Here is a 16,326-nt window from a genome sequence, read left to right as displayed (position 1 = left end):
ATGTTAGCATCTTTTGCAATCTAGATATGCTGAGAATTTTCCAAATCATCAACTGCTGATTTCTTTTTGCTTAACTTCCTCAGTTTATCTCCTTTTATCCTTTTTCATTCCTCAATTTATCTCCTTTCTCTCACATTTTACCATAATTAGCAAGGAGAAACCAGTAAATGCCTTCAACATTTTGCTTGGAAATCTCAACTAAACATTCAGGCTCATCACTTACAAGTTCTACTTTTCACCCAACATTAGAACACATGTCAGTTTTGCTACATTGTAACAAAGACTGCCTTCCCTCTAGTGTTCAATAACATCTCTCATTCCCTTCTTGAGACTTCACCAGAAGTCCAGTTAATGTTCATATTTCTGTAACATTCTGTTCCTGACAAATAAGTGTATTCTCTAAGATGACACAAGTGTTCTCAGCCATCCTGTTCACTTCCTTCTGAGCATTCACCAGAATCTCCTTAACGTCTCTTATTTCTATTGGGTTGGCCAAAAAGTTTGTCCGGGTTTTTATGTACCATTTTATGGAAAAGCCTGAATGAACTTTTTGGTCAATCCAATATCAGATGGCTCTTCAAGGCAATCTACCAATAGTCTCTTCAGTCATTATTATTTTTCTTAAATTTTTTGTTATCTGTTACAGCAACACCCCACTTCCTGGTACCAAAATCTTTTTAATTTCCTAGGAATTCCGTAACGAATTACCACAAACTTGGTGGCTTAAAGCAACAGAAATTTACTTCGTTACAGTTTCCAGGGCCAGAAGTCCAACATTATGGTGTCAACAGAAGTATGTTTGTTCCAACAGCTCTAGAGGAGGATCCTTCCCTGCCTCCTCCAGCTTCTGGTGGCTCCTGTCTTTCCTTGGCTGTGGCAACATAACTTCAATGTCTGCCTTCATTTTCACATTGTCTTTTTCTCTGTGTCTCTGTGTGTCCTTTTCGGTCTCCTTTGAGGACATTCTCATTGTATTTAGGGCCCACCCTAATCTAATATGATCTCATATTGATCCTTACCTTGATTATATCTGCAAAGATCCAGTATTACAATAAGGTCACATTTTGAGGTTCCAAGTAGACATGAGTTTGGGGGAAAGGGAGAACACTACTCAACCCACTATAGTCTCTTTTTAGGTAATTATATTATAAATGTGTTACATAATTATTTATAATTTTTAAAACTCAAAGTTTTGCATAATATTTTGTTGTGAGATTATTTCACCATACGCCAATACTGTTAATGTTAATATTCATATTAGAAAGTGCCAGATAGGGAAATCACTTTTCTTTTTAGACTTTATAATATATATTAGAAGTGTGAGGTTCTTTAATGTGTCTTTGCTTTTTGATGAGGATATTGTACACATGGGCATACACACACATGAATAAAGCAAAGTTCTGTTAACTTAAAGTTTGTTACTCAGTATTTATTCACACCATATAGTGAGATCCTAAATCACCTCTCAAATTGAATGGAAGGAGTGTGTGATTAGATTTTCTTGAGATTTGGGGTGTTTTAAGACTGACTCCAGGGACTTCCCTGGGGGTCCAGTGGTAAAGAATCCGCCTTTACAATGCAGGGGACGTGAGTTCGATCTCTGGTCAGGGAACTAAGATCCCACATGCAGCCAGGCAACTAAGCCCACACGCCACAACTACTGAGCTCACATGCCTCAACTAGAGAGCCTGTGTGCCACAAACTACAGAGCCCACATGCTCTGGAGCCCACGCACCACAACCAGAGAGAGAAAACCCACATGCCACAACTAGAGAGAGAAAACCCGCACGCCACAACTAGAGAGAAGCCCATGCGCCGCAATGAAAGATCCCGCATGCCTCAACGAAGATCCTGCGTGCCGCAACTAAAGACCCAACGCAGCCAAAAATAAATAAATAATAAATAAATCTTTAAAAAAAAAAAAAAGACTGGCTCCAAAATGTTTAGTGAGTTCTTCAAATATTTCAGTAACTCAGAGGAAAAAATATTTTTATGAGTAGCAGCAATATAATTTAAGTATATTTAGTTGAGTGTTCTAAGATCAAGCACAGTGCCTGTAAGTGGATGAAAGAGTATATTTAAGCACAATTGTTGTTACAGAAAAAACAAAAAAGAAAAAATCAACCCTCACTTTTAAGGGTCCTAAGAGAAAAGGGAAGAAAGATGTTAGGGTCATAAAGAGAGGAGATTAAATAAAATAAATAAAACAAAAATTGGGGTTGAAACAGAAATGCATTATAAAGGAGAGGGAAGGTAGATTGGCAAAAATGAGGACGTATCAGAAAAGTGAAATGTACAAAAGCAAAGGCAAGAAATAGGATGGGGAAGACTTTAAGGAGAGCAAAAAATAAGAAATAATGCTATGACTAGCTTAGCGTTAAAGGGTAAAAGATGAATATATCAGAGTTTCTTTCAAATTAAGTCAAATTAATGGTGATTATTAGAGAGTAACTGTAGTCTTGATATCATACACTCAAGTCAAGCTTCTCATGTCATTTTCCCTGTAGAAAATAGTAGGAACCATTTTATGTATTATTCATTAAATTGCAAGTAAATATATTATTTATGATATATTGACATGTGATATTATATATTACACAAACTTATATATATTTATTATTTATATTATATACATTTCAAGGTAAATATTCATATGTTATCTTCTTTTAATGGCAAAAATTTGGTTTTTGGTGTAAACGATGAAACTTTGCATGTAAACACGTATAAAGCAAACTGTTTAACGTTTCACCTAACAGTGGTGATACATCATTTCCTCAGTCATAAGAACTGACATGGAGTTATTATTGTTGAATATGAGGCAGGTTTTGACATCCAGGAGAATATCAAACATAATATGTTTTGCCTTTGACATATTATGAAGGGTCACGGAGTTTTTCTACAATATCAGGTGCATTCCTCATATTCAGTAAATATCACACTAATCAGGCTTAACATATCAGCATTACAAACTACTTCTCCGCTGCCTTCGTATTCTTAAAACTAAAACTAACCCTAGATATTCATTCATGCTGACCTGTAGAAATGAATGTTATATCCTATTACCTGCAAATTGTTTAGAAGGATTTGATATATCATAACTGTATATGGTTGGCTTATCAACTTCTTTAAGTCCTTGACCACAGTTTTCTCTAGGTTGATTGACGTATTATGTCACCCATTTACTTTCTTCTACTTAAATTCTCTGGTAAATAAAGGACTTTAATATTCTGCTTTTTAAAATCATTTTATCCGAAGTGTCATTGAATATCTGAATTCAGAATCCTATTGATCCAATAAGGAAGATGCACCTTAACAGCTGAGAGACACTTGGTCATATTATATACTAATTCAACTCAGTATGGCTGAAAGAAGCCTTTACTTAATATAATTTTGATTTCCTGCTTTAGGAATCCTGAAACCATGGATCACCTATATATGCTTTGAGACATGCTTTAGATGTTTTTTCTGGAAGCCCTGCAATTACCCTAAAAATTGAATGTATCATTGAAAAGACCTATGGTAAGTGGGTTTTTTTCCTTCTTTTTCTTCTGTCGGTTTCATGTTGTGGTTAAGTCTTATGAATGTTGTAATGCTGCTCCCTGCTGGACATAGTATAATTTTTTAAAGTTGGCACTTAATAGATGCGCAAATAACTGTTTAGCTGGACCCACTATAGAGGGGAATCCTTGCCTGCATTCACAAAAAAACAACAGTATACAACCAAAGCAGCTCCGTTTTCATAATGGGTGATACCCATTATGTTGATATCTGAAGCCTGATCAAAGTGCTGATAGTCTTGTTTCTAAGTTTTATTGTCTGCTTCCTGTTTAGTGGCACCTAAAAGTTGTAACAAACATACATTGAAGGGTGCTTGTAGGTGATGGAACTTTTAGGATTTCCTAAATTGTATGTGTGTGTATATGTTTGTAATCTGTCTGATTATTATTATTATTATCTCGTTTGTAATCATTTAAATTCCCTTTATGTTTTTCCAAAGGAACTATTTAAAACATCTTTAGTATAATTTAAATTAGACACTGTTGGATCTATTTTGAGTGAGTTACCCTACATTACATTTTATACAATGGACTTTAAGTGTAACTTGTTTTGTATATCCATCCTGTAATCTAGTGGTTATGTTTTCTAGTGCACACAGTGAACCATTCTTACACAGAGTGACATTGGATTGGATCTCAAGTCTCATATTTGTGTCCATCCTATTATGAACCCTCATACTGAATGCAAACACAGGTGTTCCTAAAATTGTTTTAAAATGTGTGAGAGTTAAAAGTTTTTCTTCCTACTTTTGAGCTAAATTATTATATATTTTTTGGAGTGCAGCCTGCATAAAATTAATATCTGGATGTAATATAGATTTATTTTGAAAGTAAGCATACATTTTCTTGAAAAGAAGAAAAAGCAACAGGCACAACATTGAGCTAAGCAAAAATTTAACAAAATAACTGATCTTATACTCTTTAATGACCTGGTACTTTTTTTGTGGCCATTTGGAAAGCCTGTAAAATCTGTTCTTTATTAAGATTCTGGAGAATTAGGCATAGTAACTTATTTCTTTATTATTAAAATATTGCAATAAAAATTAGAAATGTAGACCAACAAAATAAAATTGTTAGCAAAAAAGAGGAGCCCTTTCTTCCTTCTCTTTCAGAATATATTTTTTCAGAAAGCATATCATTTTAAACATTTTTATTATGAAATATAACACTATATAGAAACATAAAATGAATAAGTATAAAGCAGACATTCAGTAACCATAGATCATTACTGACATACCAGAAGCTTTTGGTATAATCTTCCTTTTCCTTAGAGGTAACCAATGTCCTGATTTTTGTGATAACTATTTAGATAATTCTCTATATAATTTTATCACTTTTATGTGTATTCCTCAGCAATGTGTTCACATTTTGCCTCTTTTTAATCTTTATGGACTCATATGTATTCTTTTTTTGGATAAACTTTTTTGTATTTTTGTTGGAAATGTTTTTGTTATTTTTAAGGGGTATGAAGAAATAGAGAGCTTAAGGTAAAGTCAGAGGGCTGACTTCACTGTACTAAAGAGCTTAGGGACAGGAGGAGTTGTAAGGAATTTAGATGTAGCTGCAATCAGAATGGGATCAAGATGCCTGGGGACAAGTTTGTAGCCTTTCAGGGTAAGTGAGAGGCTGGAAAGATCGCTAGGAAAGGACAGCATTCTTGAGGAAAGTGTATAGGCTAGGCATGGAAAGCATTATGCTGATGGGACCTATCACAGTGCTGTCAGAGAATAATGGGGGAAGTCAGGTGAGTTATCTAGTCTGCACTGCCTCCAGGTCTCCAAACCTGATGCTGTCACAGTCCTCACAGGGTATCTCTTGGAACGAGTCTGGGGCAGAAGCTCAGAGCCCCTTCTCAGTAGGGATAGAGGGAACCCTGCTGCTGCCACTGTCACTGCTCAGCCTCCACTGCATTGCAAAGGGTAGAGGAGATTCCCAGCAACGTGGCTCAGGCCTTGCAGCAGCATCATGGAGGTTCAACTGGATGAGCTCCCTGAGAACTTTCTTTGGGCCAAGTTCTTGAAAGTCACGACTCATGGAGTAGATCCTGTAGAGTGTGGCTTTGATGTTCAGGCCAAAGAGGTCTCAAGGATTTTGCTTGTATATGTTCAAGGTAATGAGGGCAATGTCCTTGCTGTGCTTGGGCTTCTCCCAGCCTAGGCCATATGATAGCACCTACTCCTGCTGGGGCTCCAACTCTGCTTGAACTCCAGCATCATCAGGCATGTATCCTCTTCCAACAATTGGAAGAAGTCCTTGCAGTCCACAGAGGTCCCATCCTCGTCTATCACCAGTGTTAACCACAGGGTCTCCAGTGCTTTGTCTGGTAGTTCCTGGCAGGTGGCAGCTGTGATCACAGACACAGAAAGGTGGCTAGAGTGGTGGAGCTGGGGTCCAGACCCTACAGCCAGTCTTGGAGCTCATATTGGATCCTGACTGAGCTTGGAGACTGTTACCACCTTTGTACTTCCCTTTGGGTTGGTGCTAGATTGCTGCAGTGTGACACTGCTGCAGCTGTGGGGTGCTCCTGTGGGGTAGCATGGGACGCAGATGGGCCTACTGGTGAGCCCCATTGTCCGGAATCATATGCATTCTTTCTTCCTTTACCCAGCATTATGTTTTGAAGGTCATCTACATAGTTGCATGTAGTTTTATTTTATTCATTTTCATTATCATGTGTTATTCCTTTGGAATGAATATGACAGAATTCATCCATTCTGTTTTTGGTGGATGTTTGGGTTCTTTCTGGTGTTTGGCTATTATAATGAACATTTCCATGAATGTTCTTTTACATATCATATGTTGATTTTTATGTGTCAAGTGGAAAAAGGTCATATATTTTCAGGTTAAAGATAATTGATTATAGTGGTGTTTTAAATTAATTTAAATGAGTACATGAGAAAGTTGTTGTATCCTGAGAGTGACACATATTAAGTGTTGGAAAAGATTCTGAAGTGATCATAATTTCTTTACTGTAGGCCTTAAATATATGGTAGAGTGCCATGTAACTTGTGACAGTTTAAAAATAGTATATGTGTAGTAGATATACAGATATAGGACCTAATGTAGTAACTCTTTGTTTTACTTTATTAGCACTTTGATTCCCTTTACTATTATATCATGTTTTCTATAACTTCTTCACTTTACTGATGAAGAAAATAAGGAGAGCTAAAGAGACTGAGTGAATTGCACAAGGTTGGAGCTAGAAACCAGACCAAACTGTCTACTTAGTGGCAGTCACAGTTTAAAGAAAACAAAGTAAAAAGTGAAATCAGGATACATTCTTGAGTGTGTCCAGCCATTGAAGTAGAGAATTTGCATGACTAGCTTCCAGAAATTATCAGGTATTCTTTTGACTCTTAACCAAGAAGTGGCCTTGCACAGAGAATTGTATGTTTAAAGGCCCCCAAAATGTTACTGTACTTTATTACAATTCATCTTCTGAAAGGCAACTGTGGTATATTCTAACTTTGAGAATCTTACTTAGAGTAATTCCTCATTCATTGGCCTGTTATTAACAAGTGGTGTACTATTTCCTCATCTGTTAATTTTGTGAATAATTGAATCTTATCCTTTTGTGTGCCAAAGTTTATTTCATATGAATATTTTTTTATAAAATGTTTTTGAAATATAAAATGTACCCTTCTGTCTTCTTAAACAGAACAAATTGAGTATAATGTAAGTTGTTTTTGTTTTTTTTGATGGGTCAGAGTTGTTATTGTGAACATTAGTCATTTCACAGAATTTATGTGATTTCCTCAGAGACCATTATGCTGTCTAGGACCGTTTTCCTAAATTGTCTTAGACTGATAACTTTTATGTCCTGGGTGCTGCTTACGATGTGGCTTTTTTGTTGTTGTTTTGTTTTGTTTTACCTTTGTTAGGTAATTCTTGGTTTTTACTCTCAGTGCATTATATTAACTCTAATGTAAAAATCAGCATTTACCTAACATATTCATTGGTTAGGTGAGAGCTTAAGTATGGTCTACCCCATCTACTGATTAAGGGCATAGAAGGTAAATTTAAAATTTACTTTGGGGTCAGCAACTTGTCTTACTGCTTTGTTCCAAGAGACTGAGATTATCTCACAACTGATTTCTGGATGATTGAAATGCAGCCTAGATTTGCATGTATCAATACTATGGTATCCTTATTTGGGGAATAAAAATTATGTACATATTTTCTTATAAAACAGTGATATTGAAACTGGATTTACTTAAGGATTCCTTAAATAGGAAGTCCAATGAGCTTAAGTGGTTGTTTTTAATGATAAAATATTTGACAGGATGGGCTTTGAAATAAAAACAATGTATTAGGTGACATTGCCTATTGAAAATGTCAGTCATAAAGATTAAACTACCTTTGAAATGATAGCTTTGTAAAGGAAAATATAGAAGTAACATAGATTTGGTTTCCAGAAAACATTTAAGTGCTTCAGGAAAACATTCATTTAAAAGTGAAATGCATTTGACTGCTTTCCCAATTATAAAGTACTGAATGTGAATTTAAAGGAAAAAAATTGGGATGGGGGTGTATATTTGTTTTTAAATGAAAGGAGATCTCGGGAAGAGAGATAGACAGTTGCTATCCCAGCACATTAGGCATCAATATGATGATTTCCTACATCAGCGATATTTTTCCAACTTGAAAACTAAGTCAGCAATTTTACATATGCATTTGGGGACAAATAAACAAAGAACTTCATATAGTTTTTTCCAATGAGAACATCTTTGAGAATTGCCTGATGAACAAAATATCTTAGAGGCCCAAAGAGAAGAATAGCTTTTTCTGGTATACATCTGAGATGTATATGTGGTGGAAGCAAAATGACATAGCCCCCACAGAAGAAAAATTAGCAATTTCTAGAGAAAAATTAGCAATTTCTAGAGAAAGAAAATGCATTTATACACTTGTCTCAGCCAATTCTGGGAATTTATTACAGATATACTTATGTACTTATAAAATAACATATGCAGGGCTTCCCTGGTGGCACAGTGGTTGAGAGTCCGCCTGCCGATGCAGGGGACACGGGTTCGTGCCCTGGTCCGGGAAGATCCCACGTGCCGTGGAGCGGCTGGGCCCGTGAGCCATGGCCGCTGAGCCTGTGCGTCCGGAGCCTGTGCTCCGCAACGGGAGAGGCCACAACAGTGAGAGGCCCGCGTACCACAAACAAAACAAAACAAAACAAAATAAAACATATGCATAAAAGTTTTCATTGTAGCTTCTTTTGTAGCAGCAAAAGATTGGAAACATCCCTACTATCTATCAGTAGGGTACTGGTTGAATGAACTCTGGCATAGCTGTACAGTGAAGTACTCTACAGCTGTAAAAATAGAAAGGTTGTTCTCTATATGAAGATTTGGAAAGTTTTCAAGCATACATTGTTATTTGAAAAGAGCAAAGTTCAAGCAGAGTGTATAGTAAACTACTTTTTGTATAAAGGAGGAGAGGCATAAGATATATTCATAATTGCTTATATTTGCATAAAGAAAATCTGGACAGGTATACAAAATCTAAATCTTGTATGTGAATGGGTAAGGAAAACAAAGTAGATGGGGCTTTTACTGTATATCTTTTAGATTGTTTTTAATTTTTGAATATGTGACTGTGTTACTAGTTAAAAAGTTTTGTTTTATTTGTTAGTCAAATGAGAGAGAGAAAGAAAGGGATAAACCTACTATATTTCCCACAGAATTAGCCAGTTTTATTCCTTTATCCCCAGAGCCAGGGAGATAGTAAGAACTGAATAAATATTTATTATACAAGTAAAACGTGAACTATATAATCATTAGGTGATCTCTTTTAGCTTCTTTTTTTTTTATAATTTATTTTTGGCTGCGCTGGGTCTTTGTTGCTGTGCGCTGGCTTTCTCTAGTTGCAGAGAGTGGGGGCTACTCTTTGTTGTGGTGCACGGGCTTCTCATTGCGGTGGCTTCTCTTGTTGCAGAGCACAGGCTCTAGGCACACAGGCTTCAGTAGTTGTGGCACATGAGCTCAATAGTTGTGGCTCGTGGGCTCTAGAGCACAGGCTCAGTAGTTGTGGCTTATGGGCTTAGTTGCTCCACGGCATGTGGGATCTTCCCAGACCAGGGCTCGAACCCGTGTCCCCTGCATTGGCAGGTAGATTCTTAACCATTGTGCCACCAGGGAAGCCCTTAGCTTATTTCTTAAAGCATCTTTTCAATATGAGCAAAACAGTGTTGTAAATCGTGTGTTGGTTCCAGTATAGAAGTAAGGGAAAATATTTAAGTGGGAAATAATGAGATGTAAATTATCAAATTATCATGAAGTTTCATTTAATTTATAGGATATTGATATTAAAGAATTATATTTTAACTTCACTGAAAAGTAAAATAAATGTTTTCAAAAGATTCCCATTAAATTAGGTAATAAGCTTTCATAATAAATAAAAGCTTATGAAATTTGAGGGCAATGGGGAAAACGGCAGACATATTTTTTATACTGCCTTATCTTCTGTGCTACTTTAGTTTCTCACATAAGGACAATTTTTCAGTACTGAGACTATTTTAGAAGCTCTGTTATAATAGCGGCACCAGCAGCTACTCTGACACAAAGGCCAGTTATCTCTGAAAATATGGTATTGTAGCTTGGGAGCTGGGGAATATAATAGGGTGAATAGCTGTTGCTCCTCCATTTATAAGAGTTCAGGAACTTATCTTACCTATTGGTTTGAAAAATTGATTATTCAAATAAGTAGTATAAGAACCTTTAGTTTTCACCTTTAGATTATACATACATTAGTTGTTCCTAAATTTCTTATGACAAGGATTTTGACTACCTTTTTATATCTGTATTTGTGTGCAAAATTGCATTTTTAAAGAAAGCTATATATATGGAAAAGTGTACATATTATAAGTGGATGGCTCAATGAATTTTTTAGAAGCCAAATACAATTATGCAAACAGTACCCAGATACGAAAAAGAACATTATCAGCACTCTAGAAGACACCTTCATGCTCTCTTCCAGCCACTGTCTCCCTCCCTGCACAAGGATTACCACTGCCTTGACTTTTAATACCATAGATTAGTTTTGCTTGGTTTTGTATTTTATGTATAGAATTATACAGTATAATATTTTTATGTCTGGTTTCCTTTGTTCAACCTTATGTCTTGAGATTCATCTACATTGTTGCATGTAGTTGTAATCTGTTCATTTTCATTGCTGCATTCTATTATATGACTATATCACAACTATTTTTTATCTATTCTGTTAATGGACATTTGGGTGATTTCCATATAATGTTAAATATAAACATTCTAATACGTATCTCCTGATTAATATATTTATGGGTTTCTGCTGAGCATATGTCTAGGAGCAAAATTACTGGATCATAAGTACGTTTATTTCCAGCTTTAATCAAAATTGCCAGTTTTCTGAAATGGTTGTACTAATTTACGTTCATATGAGAGTTCAAGTTGCTCTGCGTCTTTGCTAACGCTCCCTTTTCGCCATCTTTTTCATCTTTCAATTCTGGTGGGTATAAAGTAGTAAATCATTATACTGTTTTAATTTCTAGTTCCCTGATGATTGATGAAATTGAGCACTTTTTCATATGTATATTGACTATTTGTTATTCTCTTTTGTGAAGTGCCTGTTCACTTCTTTTGCCCATTTTTTTGTTGGGCTGCCTTTTTCTTTGATTTGTAGGAGCTCTTTATATATTCAGAATATGAGTCCTTCATTTTTTTAGGTATTGCAAATATTTCTCCAACTCTGAGGTTTGCCTTTTCAATCTATTAATAGTGCTTTTGATGAACAGAAGTTTATGACTTTAAAGTAGTCTAGTTTGTCATTTATGTTTAGTGCTTTTACATCTTACTTAAGAAATAATTGTCTACGCCAAGGATGTTCTGTGTTCTGTGTTTTTCTCTAAAGGTGTTGTAATTTTACCTTTTGCATCCGTAATTTTTAGCCTGTATTCTCACATTAGGCAGTTTTGCTTCTCTTTTTAGACTCAATCTATGTCTCTAGACAGAAAAACAAAGTGGACTTTTGTAAATGAACATAATTATGTACCGCCTACAAAATACCCGCTTAAGAAAATAGTGTGTAATCTGTGTTTACCTTACCTGCAGCTTTAATGTACTGCTTTATTTATTTGTTTGTCTTTAAGGAAAGTTTACTAGAAAATCCAGGAAAGAATTTCTGGGGTGGGAAAATGTTATGATTTTCAATATTTTTAACAATTCTAGTATTCATAAAAATGTTTATCCATGAAATTTTGTGAAGTATTTACAGACGTAATTCCAGTTACCTCATTTGGGTATAGTTTACACTGTTAAAGTTTAGGATATTTAATTGAGGAGAAAAATTAGGTTTTAACTTTTGTCATCAAAGCGATATGAATGCTGTCTATTATATTTGAAAATTATTTTTATAAGCTTCTTTTTTTCTAAACATCTTTATTGGGGTATAATTGCTTTACAATGGTGTGTTAGTTTCTGCTTTATAACAAAGTGAATCAGCTATACATATATATATATCCCCATATCTCCTCCCTCTTGCATCTCCCTCCTACCGTCCCTATCTCGCCCCTCTAGGTGGTCACAAAGCACTGAGCTGATCTCCCTGTGCTATGCGGCTGCTTCCTACTATATAAGCTTCTTTTTAATTATTTTGATTTTAAGTAGAATTTCTTGTGAGCATCCATTTGTGTACAAGTTAACATTCATAAGGCCTTCAGTGATACTTTTTGTTATTCAAAAATATTTTAGGTATTTGTTCTATGTGCTATTATTTATATTGGAGCAAAGTGTTTTTATATACCCTGGTATTTTAGTTTTTATCTTGTCAATAATGTTTATTGTTAACTTCATGATTATTGTATTACTTAATTTTACATTTATATTTCATGAGAGTAATTGCCTATTTAAAAATATATTTTGTTTCTGATCACAGTGCCGAAATTAAAGAAAGGTGATTGTACTTGACTCTTAACTAAGCACCTAGATATTTTTCACTTGTCATCTACATTTTTTAGTTTAAAGCATAACATTAAATATAATTTTATACTGGCTTTTATTTTAATTCATGCATTTGAAAACTGAAATTCAGATAAAAGATATTTTCAAAATAAATTCAGCATATTATTTATGAGTGGAGCAACACATTAGCATTGGGTTCACAATAGATCATATCGCTTTTATTCCATCTTACAAGCTTAGCAGCACAAACAGAATAATCAACATATTATTTGGCTGTCATCTGCTGAACAGAAACCAGAGATCACAAGGAGGTTTTCCCTAGCTGTGGTGATGGCCTTTTTGTTCCAAGCCTCCATCTGGGAGGGCCATGGTGTGTTATCATATGGAACGCGGGGTTTTCTGTAATCTGCTTAGCTGCACTGCAGTTTGAATCTTCATTCCATGTTTGTGTAATTTATAATTTTAATGAGACCATGGCTCTTGTGGGCTTTGAAATATATTAAAAGCTCTTTTGTGCATATGCTTTTGTTCTTGCTTAATAGGCTCAGTGTATTTAAAACTGATGAATTTTTATTCATGAATTTGGATGTCTGGGGATTAGCTTAGACTGAATATCATTGCACTCATATACTGATGACTAGAAAGTTTTTTATTGTTATTATTTTGGGGTTTTTTTGGTGTCTATGTGTGTCTATGTCTGTGTGATACTTGTAACCAGAAAAGAAAAGAACTTAAATAATTTTAAAAGGATAGGAAAAAGTGGCATGGCTGGGTCATGAAGAATTGATTTAGAGTTTACCCATCTTATTTATTGATACTCATATTTCATCTTTAGTCTTAGTATTTTAGATACATATTATGAAGGAATAATTATGAAAAATCAACTTTTAAATGAGTTAATACCTTACATACTATTGTTTATATTGAAATAATATTCCAATGTGTGACAAAGACAGACTGTGTGTTTTAATTGTATGATATCAATTGTCTGTGGTCATACTAAATCAGCCGTTAACTTTCTTGAATTAAAGGTATATGTTTTATACTTTAACTATTTACAGTTTGCCTTGTTTCTGTAAAACACTTTTTATTAATGGACTATTTTTTCTTTACCTGCATTGATGAAATGATGAGAAGACTAATGAAAAAGCAGTTTTCTAGTAATTTATAAAATTGATCTTTTAAATTTTGCTAAAATTCTGAAATATACTAAATGCTTCAAATCTCTATTATAGTTATTACTTAAAATGTAGTTTTAAAATTTGAATATAAACAATTATATAGCACCTTAGGCAAAAATCACGGCCCTGTCTAGATCCAGACTTTTTTGAAGTTGCTGTTTATTGGACTCATTGAGGGATAACACACAGACCTTACTAGTCTTTTATGAAGTTGCCCAAGCTGTGTTTTTTCTAAAAACCTTTGTTTACTGGGTTAAAGCATTTTTGTAACTATAAAACATTCTTTTTTGGTACATGTTGGTCATTGATTTGGCTGGTCCCTTCTTCTCCCCCACTACCCTTAAGCTAGAGATGTGAAATAGAAAATAAATGACAACATTTTGTTTTTCTTTACTAGGCTTTTCTATCAGATTTGATACTGGAATGTTTGTTTTTCCATAATAACCCTCTGCTTTAGTGTTTTTATTAGTAGTACAATTTCAGTTAGCTTAGGAGTATGTTATTGAAATTGTATGATCTGCTAGAGCAGTGCTGTTCCAGAGAAATATAATGCAAGTCATATATATATTATTTAACCCATTAGATCCAAAATATTATCTTTTCAATATGTAATTAATACAAAATATTTTATTCTCTTTTTGTACTGTGTTCAGAGTCCAGTGTATATTTTATACTTACAGTACATCTCAATTTGGACTAGTCATATTTCAAGTGCTCGATAGCCATATGTAGCTAATGGCTACCTTATTGAACAGTGTAGCTCTAGAGTATTACATATAAAAATCATAACAGAAATGTGTATTTTTTGCATTCTTCATTAATTTTCTTGTAATATTCTAATAAAGATAATCAAACAGTATTCATGTCCTATAAAGTTGAAATTACATATAGTGTTTTTTATAGCTCTAGCACTAATAATATTGGTGCCTGATTTATACACAAAATCAGAATTATGTCACCTGACTATGAGTATTTATCAGATATTATGGAGCTATGCTTACAGGTTATTGTGATGATAAGGAGATAATAATGGCCAATGTAATGGATGTAGTATGTTCCTCAACAATTGTGGGCAAATCAAACTTGTCAAATAAGTCATATTTCAGGTATACCGAGCATCTTAATTTTATAAGAATCGCATGGCAAATCTTGATACTTCTTTTTTTCTTTAAATAAAGTTGAGAACTCCTTCTCCTCACATTCTTAGAATTTTTCTGGATAGGTATTTGGGTGAATGAATATGAATCTCTCTTTTCATATATGTTTGCTTAGAATTGGTACAGTTTTCATTTTCTTGGAAGAAAACTGAACATAAAGTATTGTTTTTTAACTATTTCTAGGATTCCATACATTTTAAATGCTCTGTATATATATAAATATAAGGAGAGGTTACTTCACTGTGTACTTTAAAAGTATACAGTTAAGAATTATAAAACTTTGAATTACAATTGATTTGAATTTATTCAAATATTTTAAAGTATGAAATGATCAAGATGATTTGTATAAAATACTGCTACTGTAACTACTTTATAAAAAAGTAGAGGCCTTATTATATGTAACTGACCTTGTTCATGTATGGTTTAGGGAGAAAATCCTGTTTGTGAAACCTCTGAATAATTCACATTTTCTAAATTTTGAGGGAAATGAGCTAATTTTTATGTAATCTAACTTTTATGTAGATATTGGCTGATGCCTGTTGTATTCTTTTACTCACTTAAATTTTTATTGACTTTGTGACTTATACACTTAAAGTGTTGGCACAAAATGTTGAACTGTTCTTTAAACAATGCCTCTAGTTTCTTGGAGATGATAAATCCATCCATTGATTTCCTAATTTTATTATGTACACAGTCAATTGTAATCCAAGATTACAGCAAACAAGATGTTAATTTCTAGCCATAATCTATGTACATTTCAATTACAGAGCATGATTGTTCTAGAAGCACAGAATGAAAAGGAATAACATTTGTGCTATCCTCACCGGAGCTGTCAATAAAAGATGTAATAGGGGATTTAGGAATCTGGAAATGGCCAACTAATTTATGTGAATCTATTTTATTTCAGCTAGAAAGACCAAGCTCTTTTTCGTCTGCACTGCATATTGCAGAGCACAGGCTGTCTATAGAAAACCAGGCGGCTGCATATGGATAGTCCCTTGATATCATTCACTTGCTGTGTAATCTTATTATGCAAAGTTCTAATCTTCACCTAGAATGAATGCCTCTGGGTCAGAATATAGTCATATCAGGGTTTTTGAGGTCATGTTTTGTGATCCTTAGCTTATTCTTCTAAGTAGGGCTGGGATTTAAATGGTATTCCCCAGACGCCAGCAGATAGACAGCAGAACCTGCTGCCTTTTTGGAAGACAAGACCAACATGAGGTCCCTAGTAGGATTAAACTTGATTTGTAGCTGTAGGATTTTTTAACAGATGTATTATTGGACAGGGAATAGGGGGCCACCAGCACAGCAAAATTGAATCACGACTGGCGTTCTCAGGGAGTTTGCTGTCTGCTAAAGCAGCAGCTGCATGTGGATTTGACTTCTTTCAGGTGAAGCGACTTCCAGTCATTTGGAAAGGATGGGATGAAAAGGAACCTTGGTGATAATTTTGATGTCTGCAAGATTTAGTACCAGTGTAATGGGA

General features: G+C 34.5%; 1 protein-coding gene and 1 pseudogene across 3 annotated transcripts in view; one reads left to right on the top strand and one right to left on the bottom strand.

Moving 5' to 3' along the window:
* Positions 1–16,326, top strand: part of IMMP1L (inner mitochondrial membrane peptidase subunit 1) — a 74,204-nt gene that overhangs the window by 15,037 nt on the left and 42,841 nt on the right. For all 3 annotated transcript variants that reach the window (XM_029208106.1, XM_029208107.1, XM_029208108.1), the window contains exon 2: positions 3,408–3,519. The gene's annotated coding sequence lies outside the window, so the exon portion shown is untranslated. The remainder of the gene's footprint in view (positions 1–3,407; positions 3,520–16,326) is intronic.
* On the bottom strand, positions 4,973–6,127 carry LOC114887590 (annotated as a pseudogene).

Source organism: Monodon monoceros, unplaced genomic scaffold, assembly GCF_005190385.1.
Source record: "Monodon monoceros isolate NGI ecotype Baffin Bay Population unplaced genomic scaffold, NGI_Narwhal_1 Super_Scaffold_7, whole genome shotgun sequence".
Classification (NCBI taxonomy): Eukaryota; Metazoa; Chordata; class Mammalia; order Artiodactyla; family Monodontidae; genus Monodon; species Monodon monoceros.
Note: the sequence above shows the minus strand (reverse complement) of the source record. Positions and strands in the feature narration are given on the sequence as shown.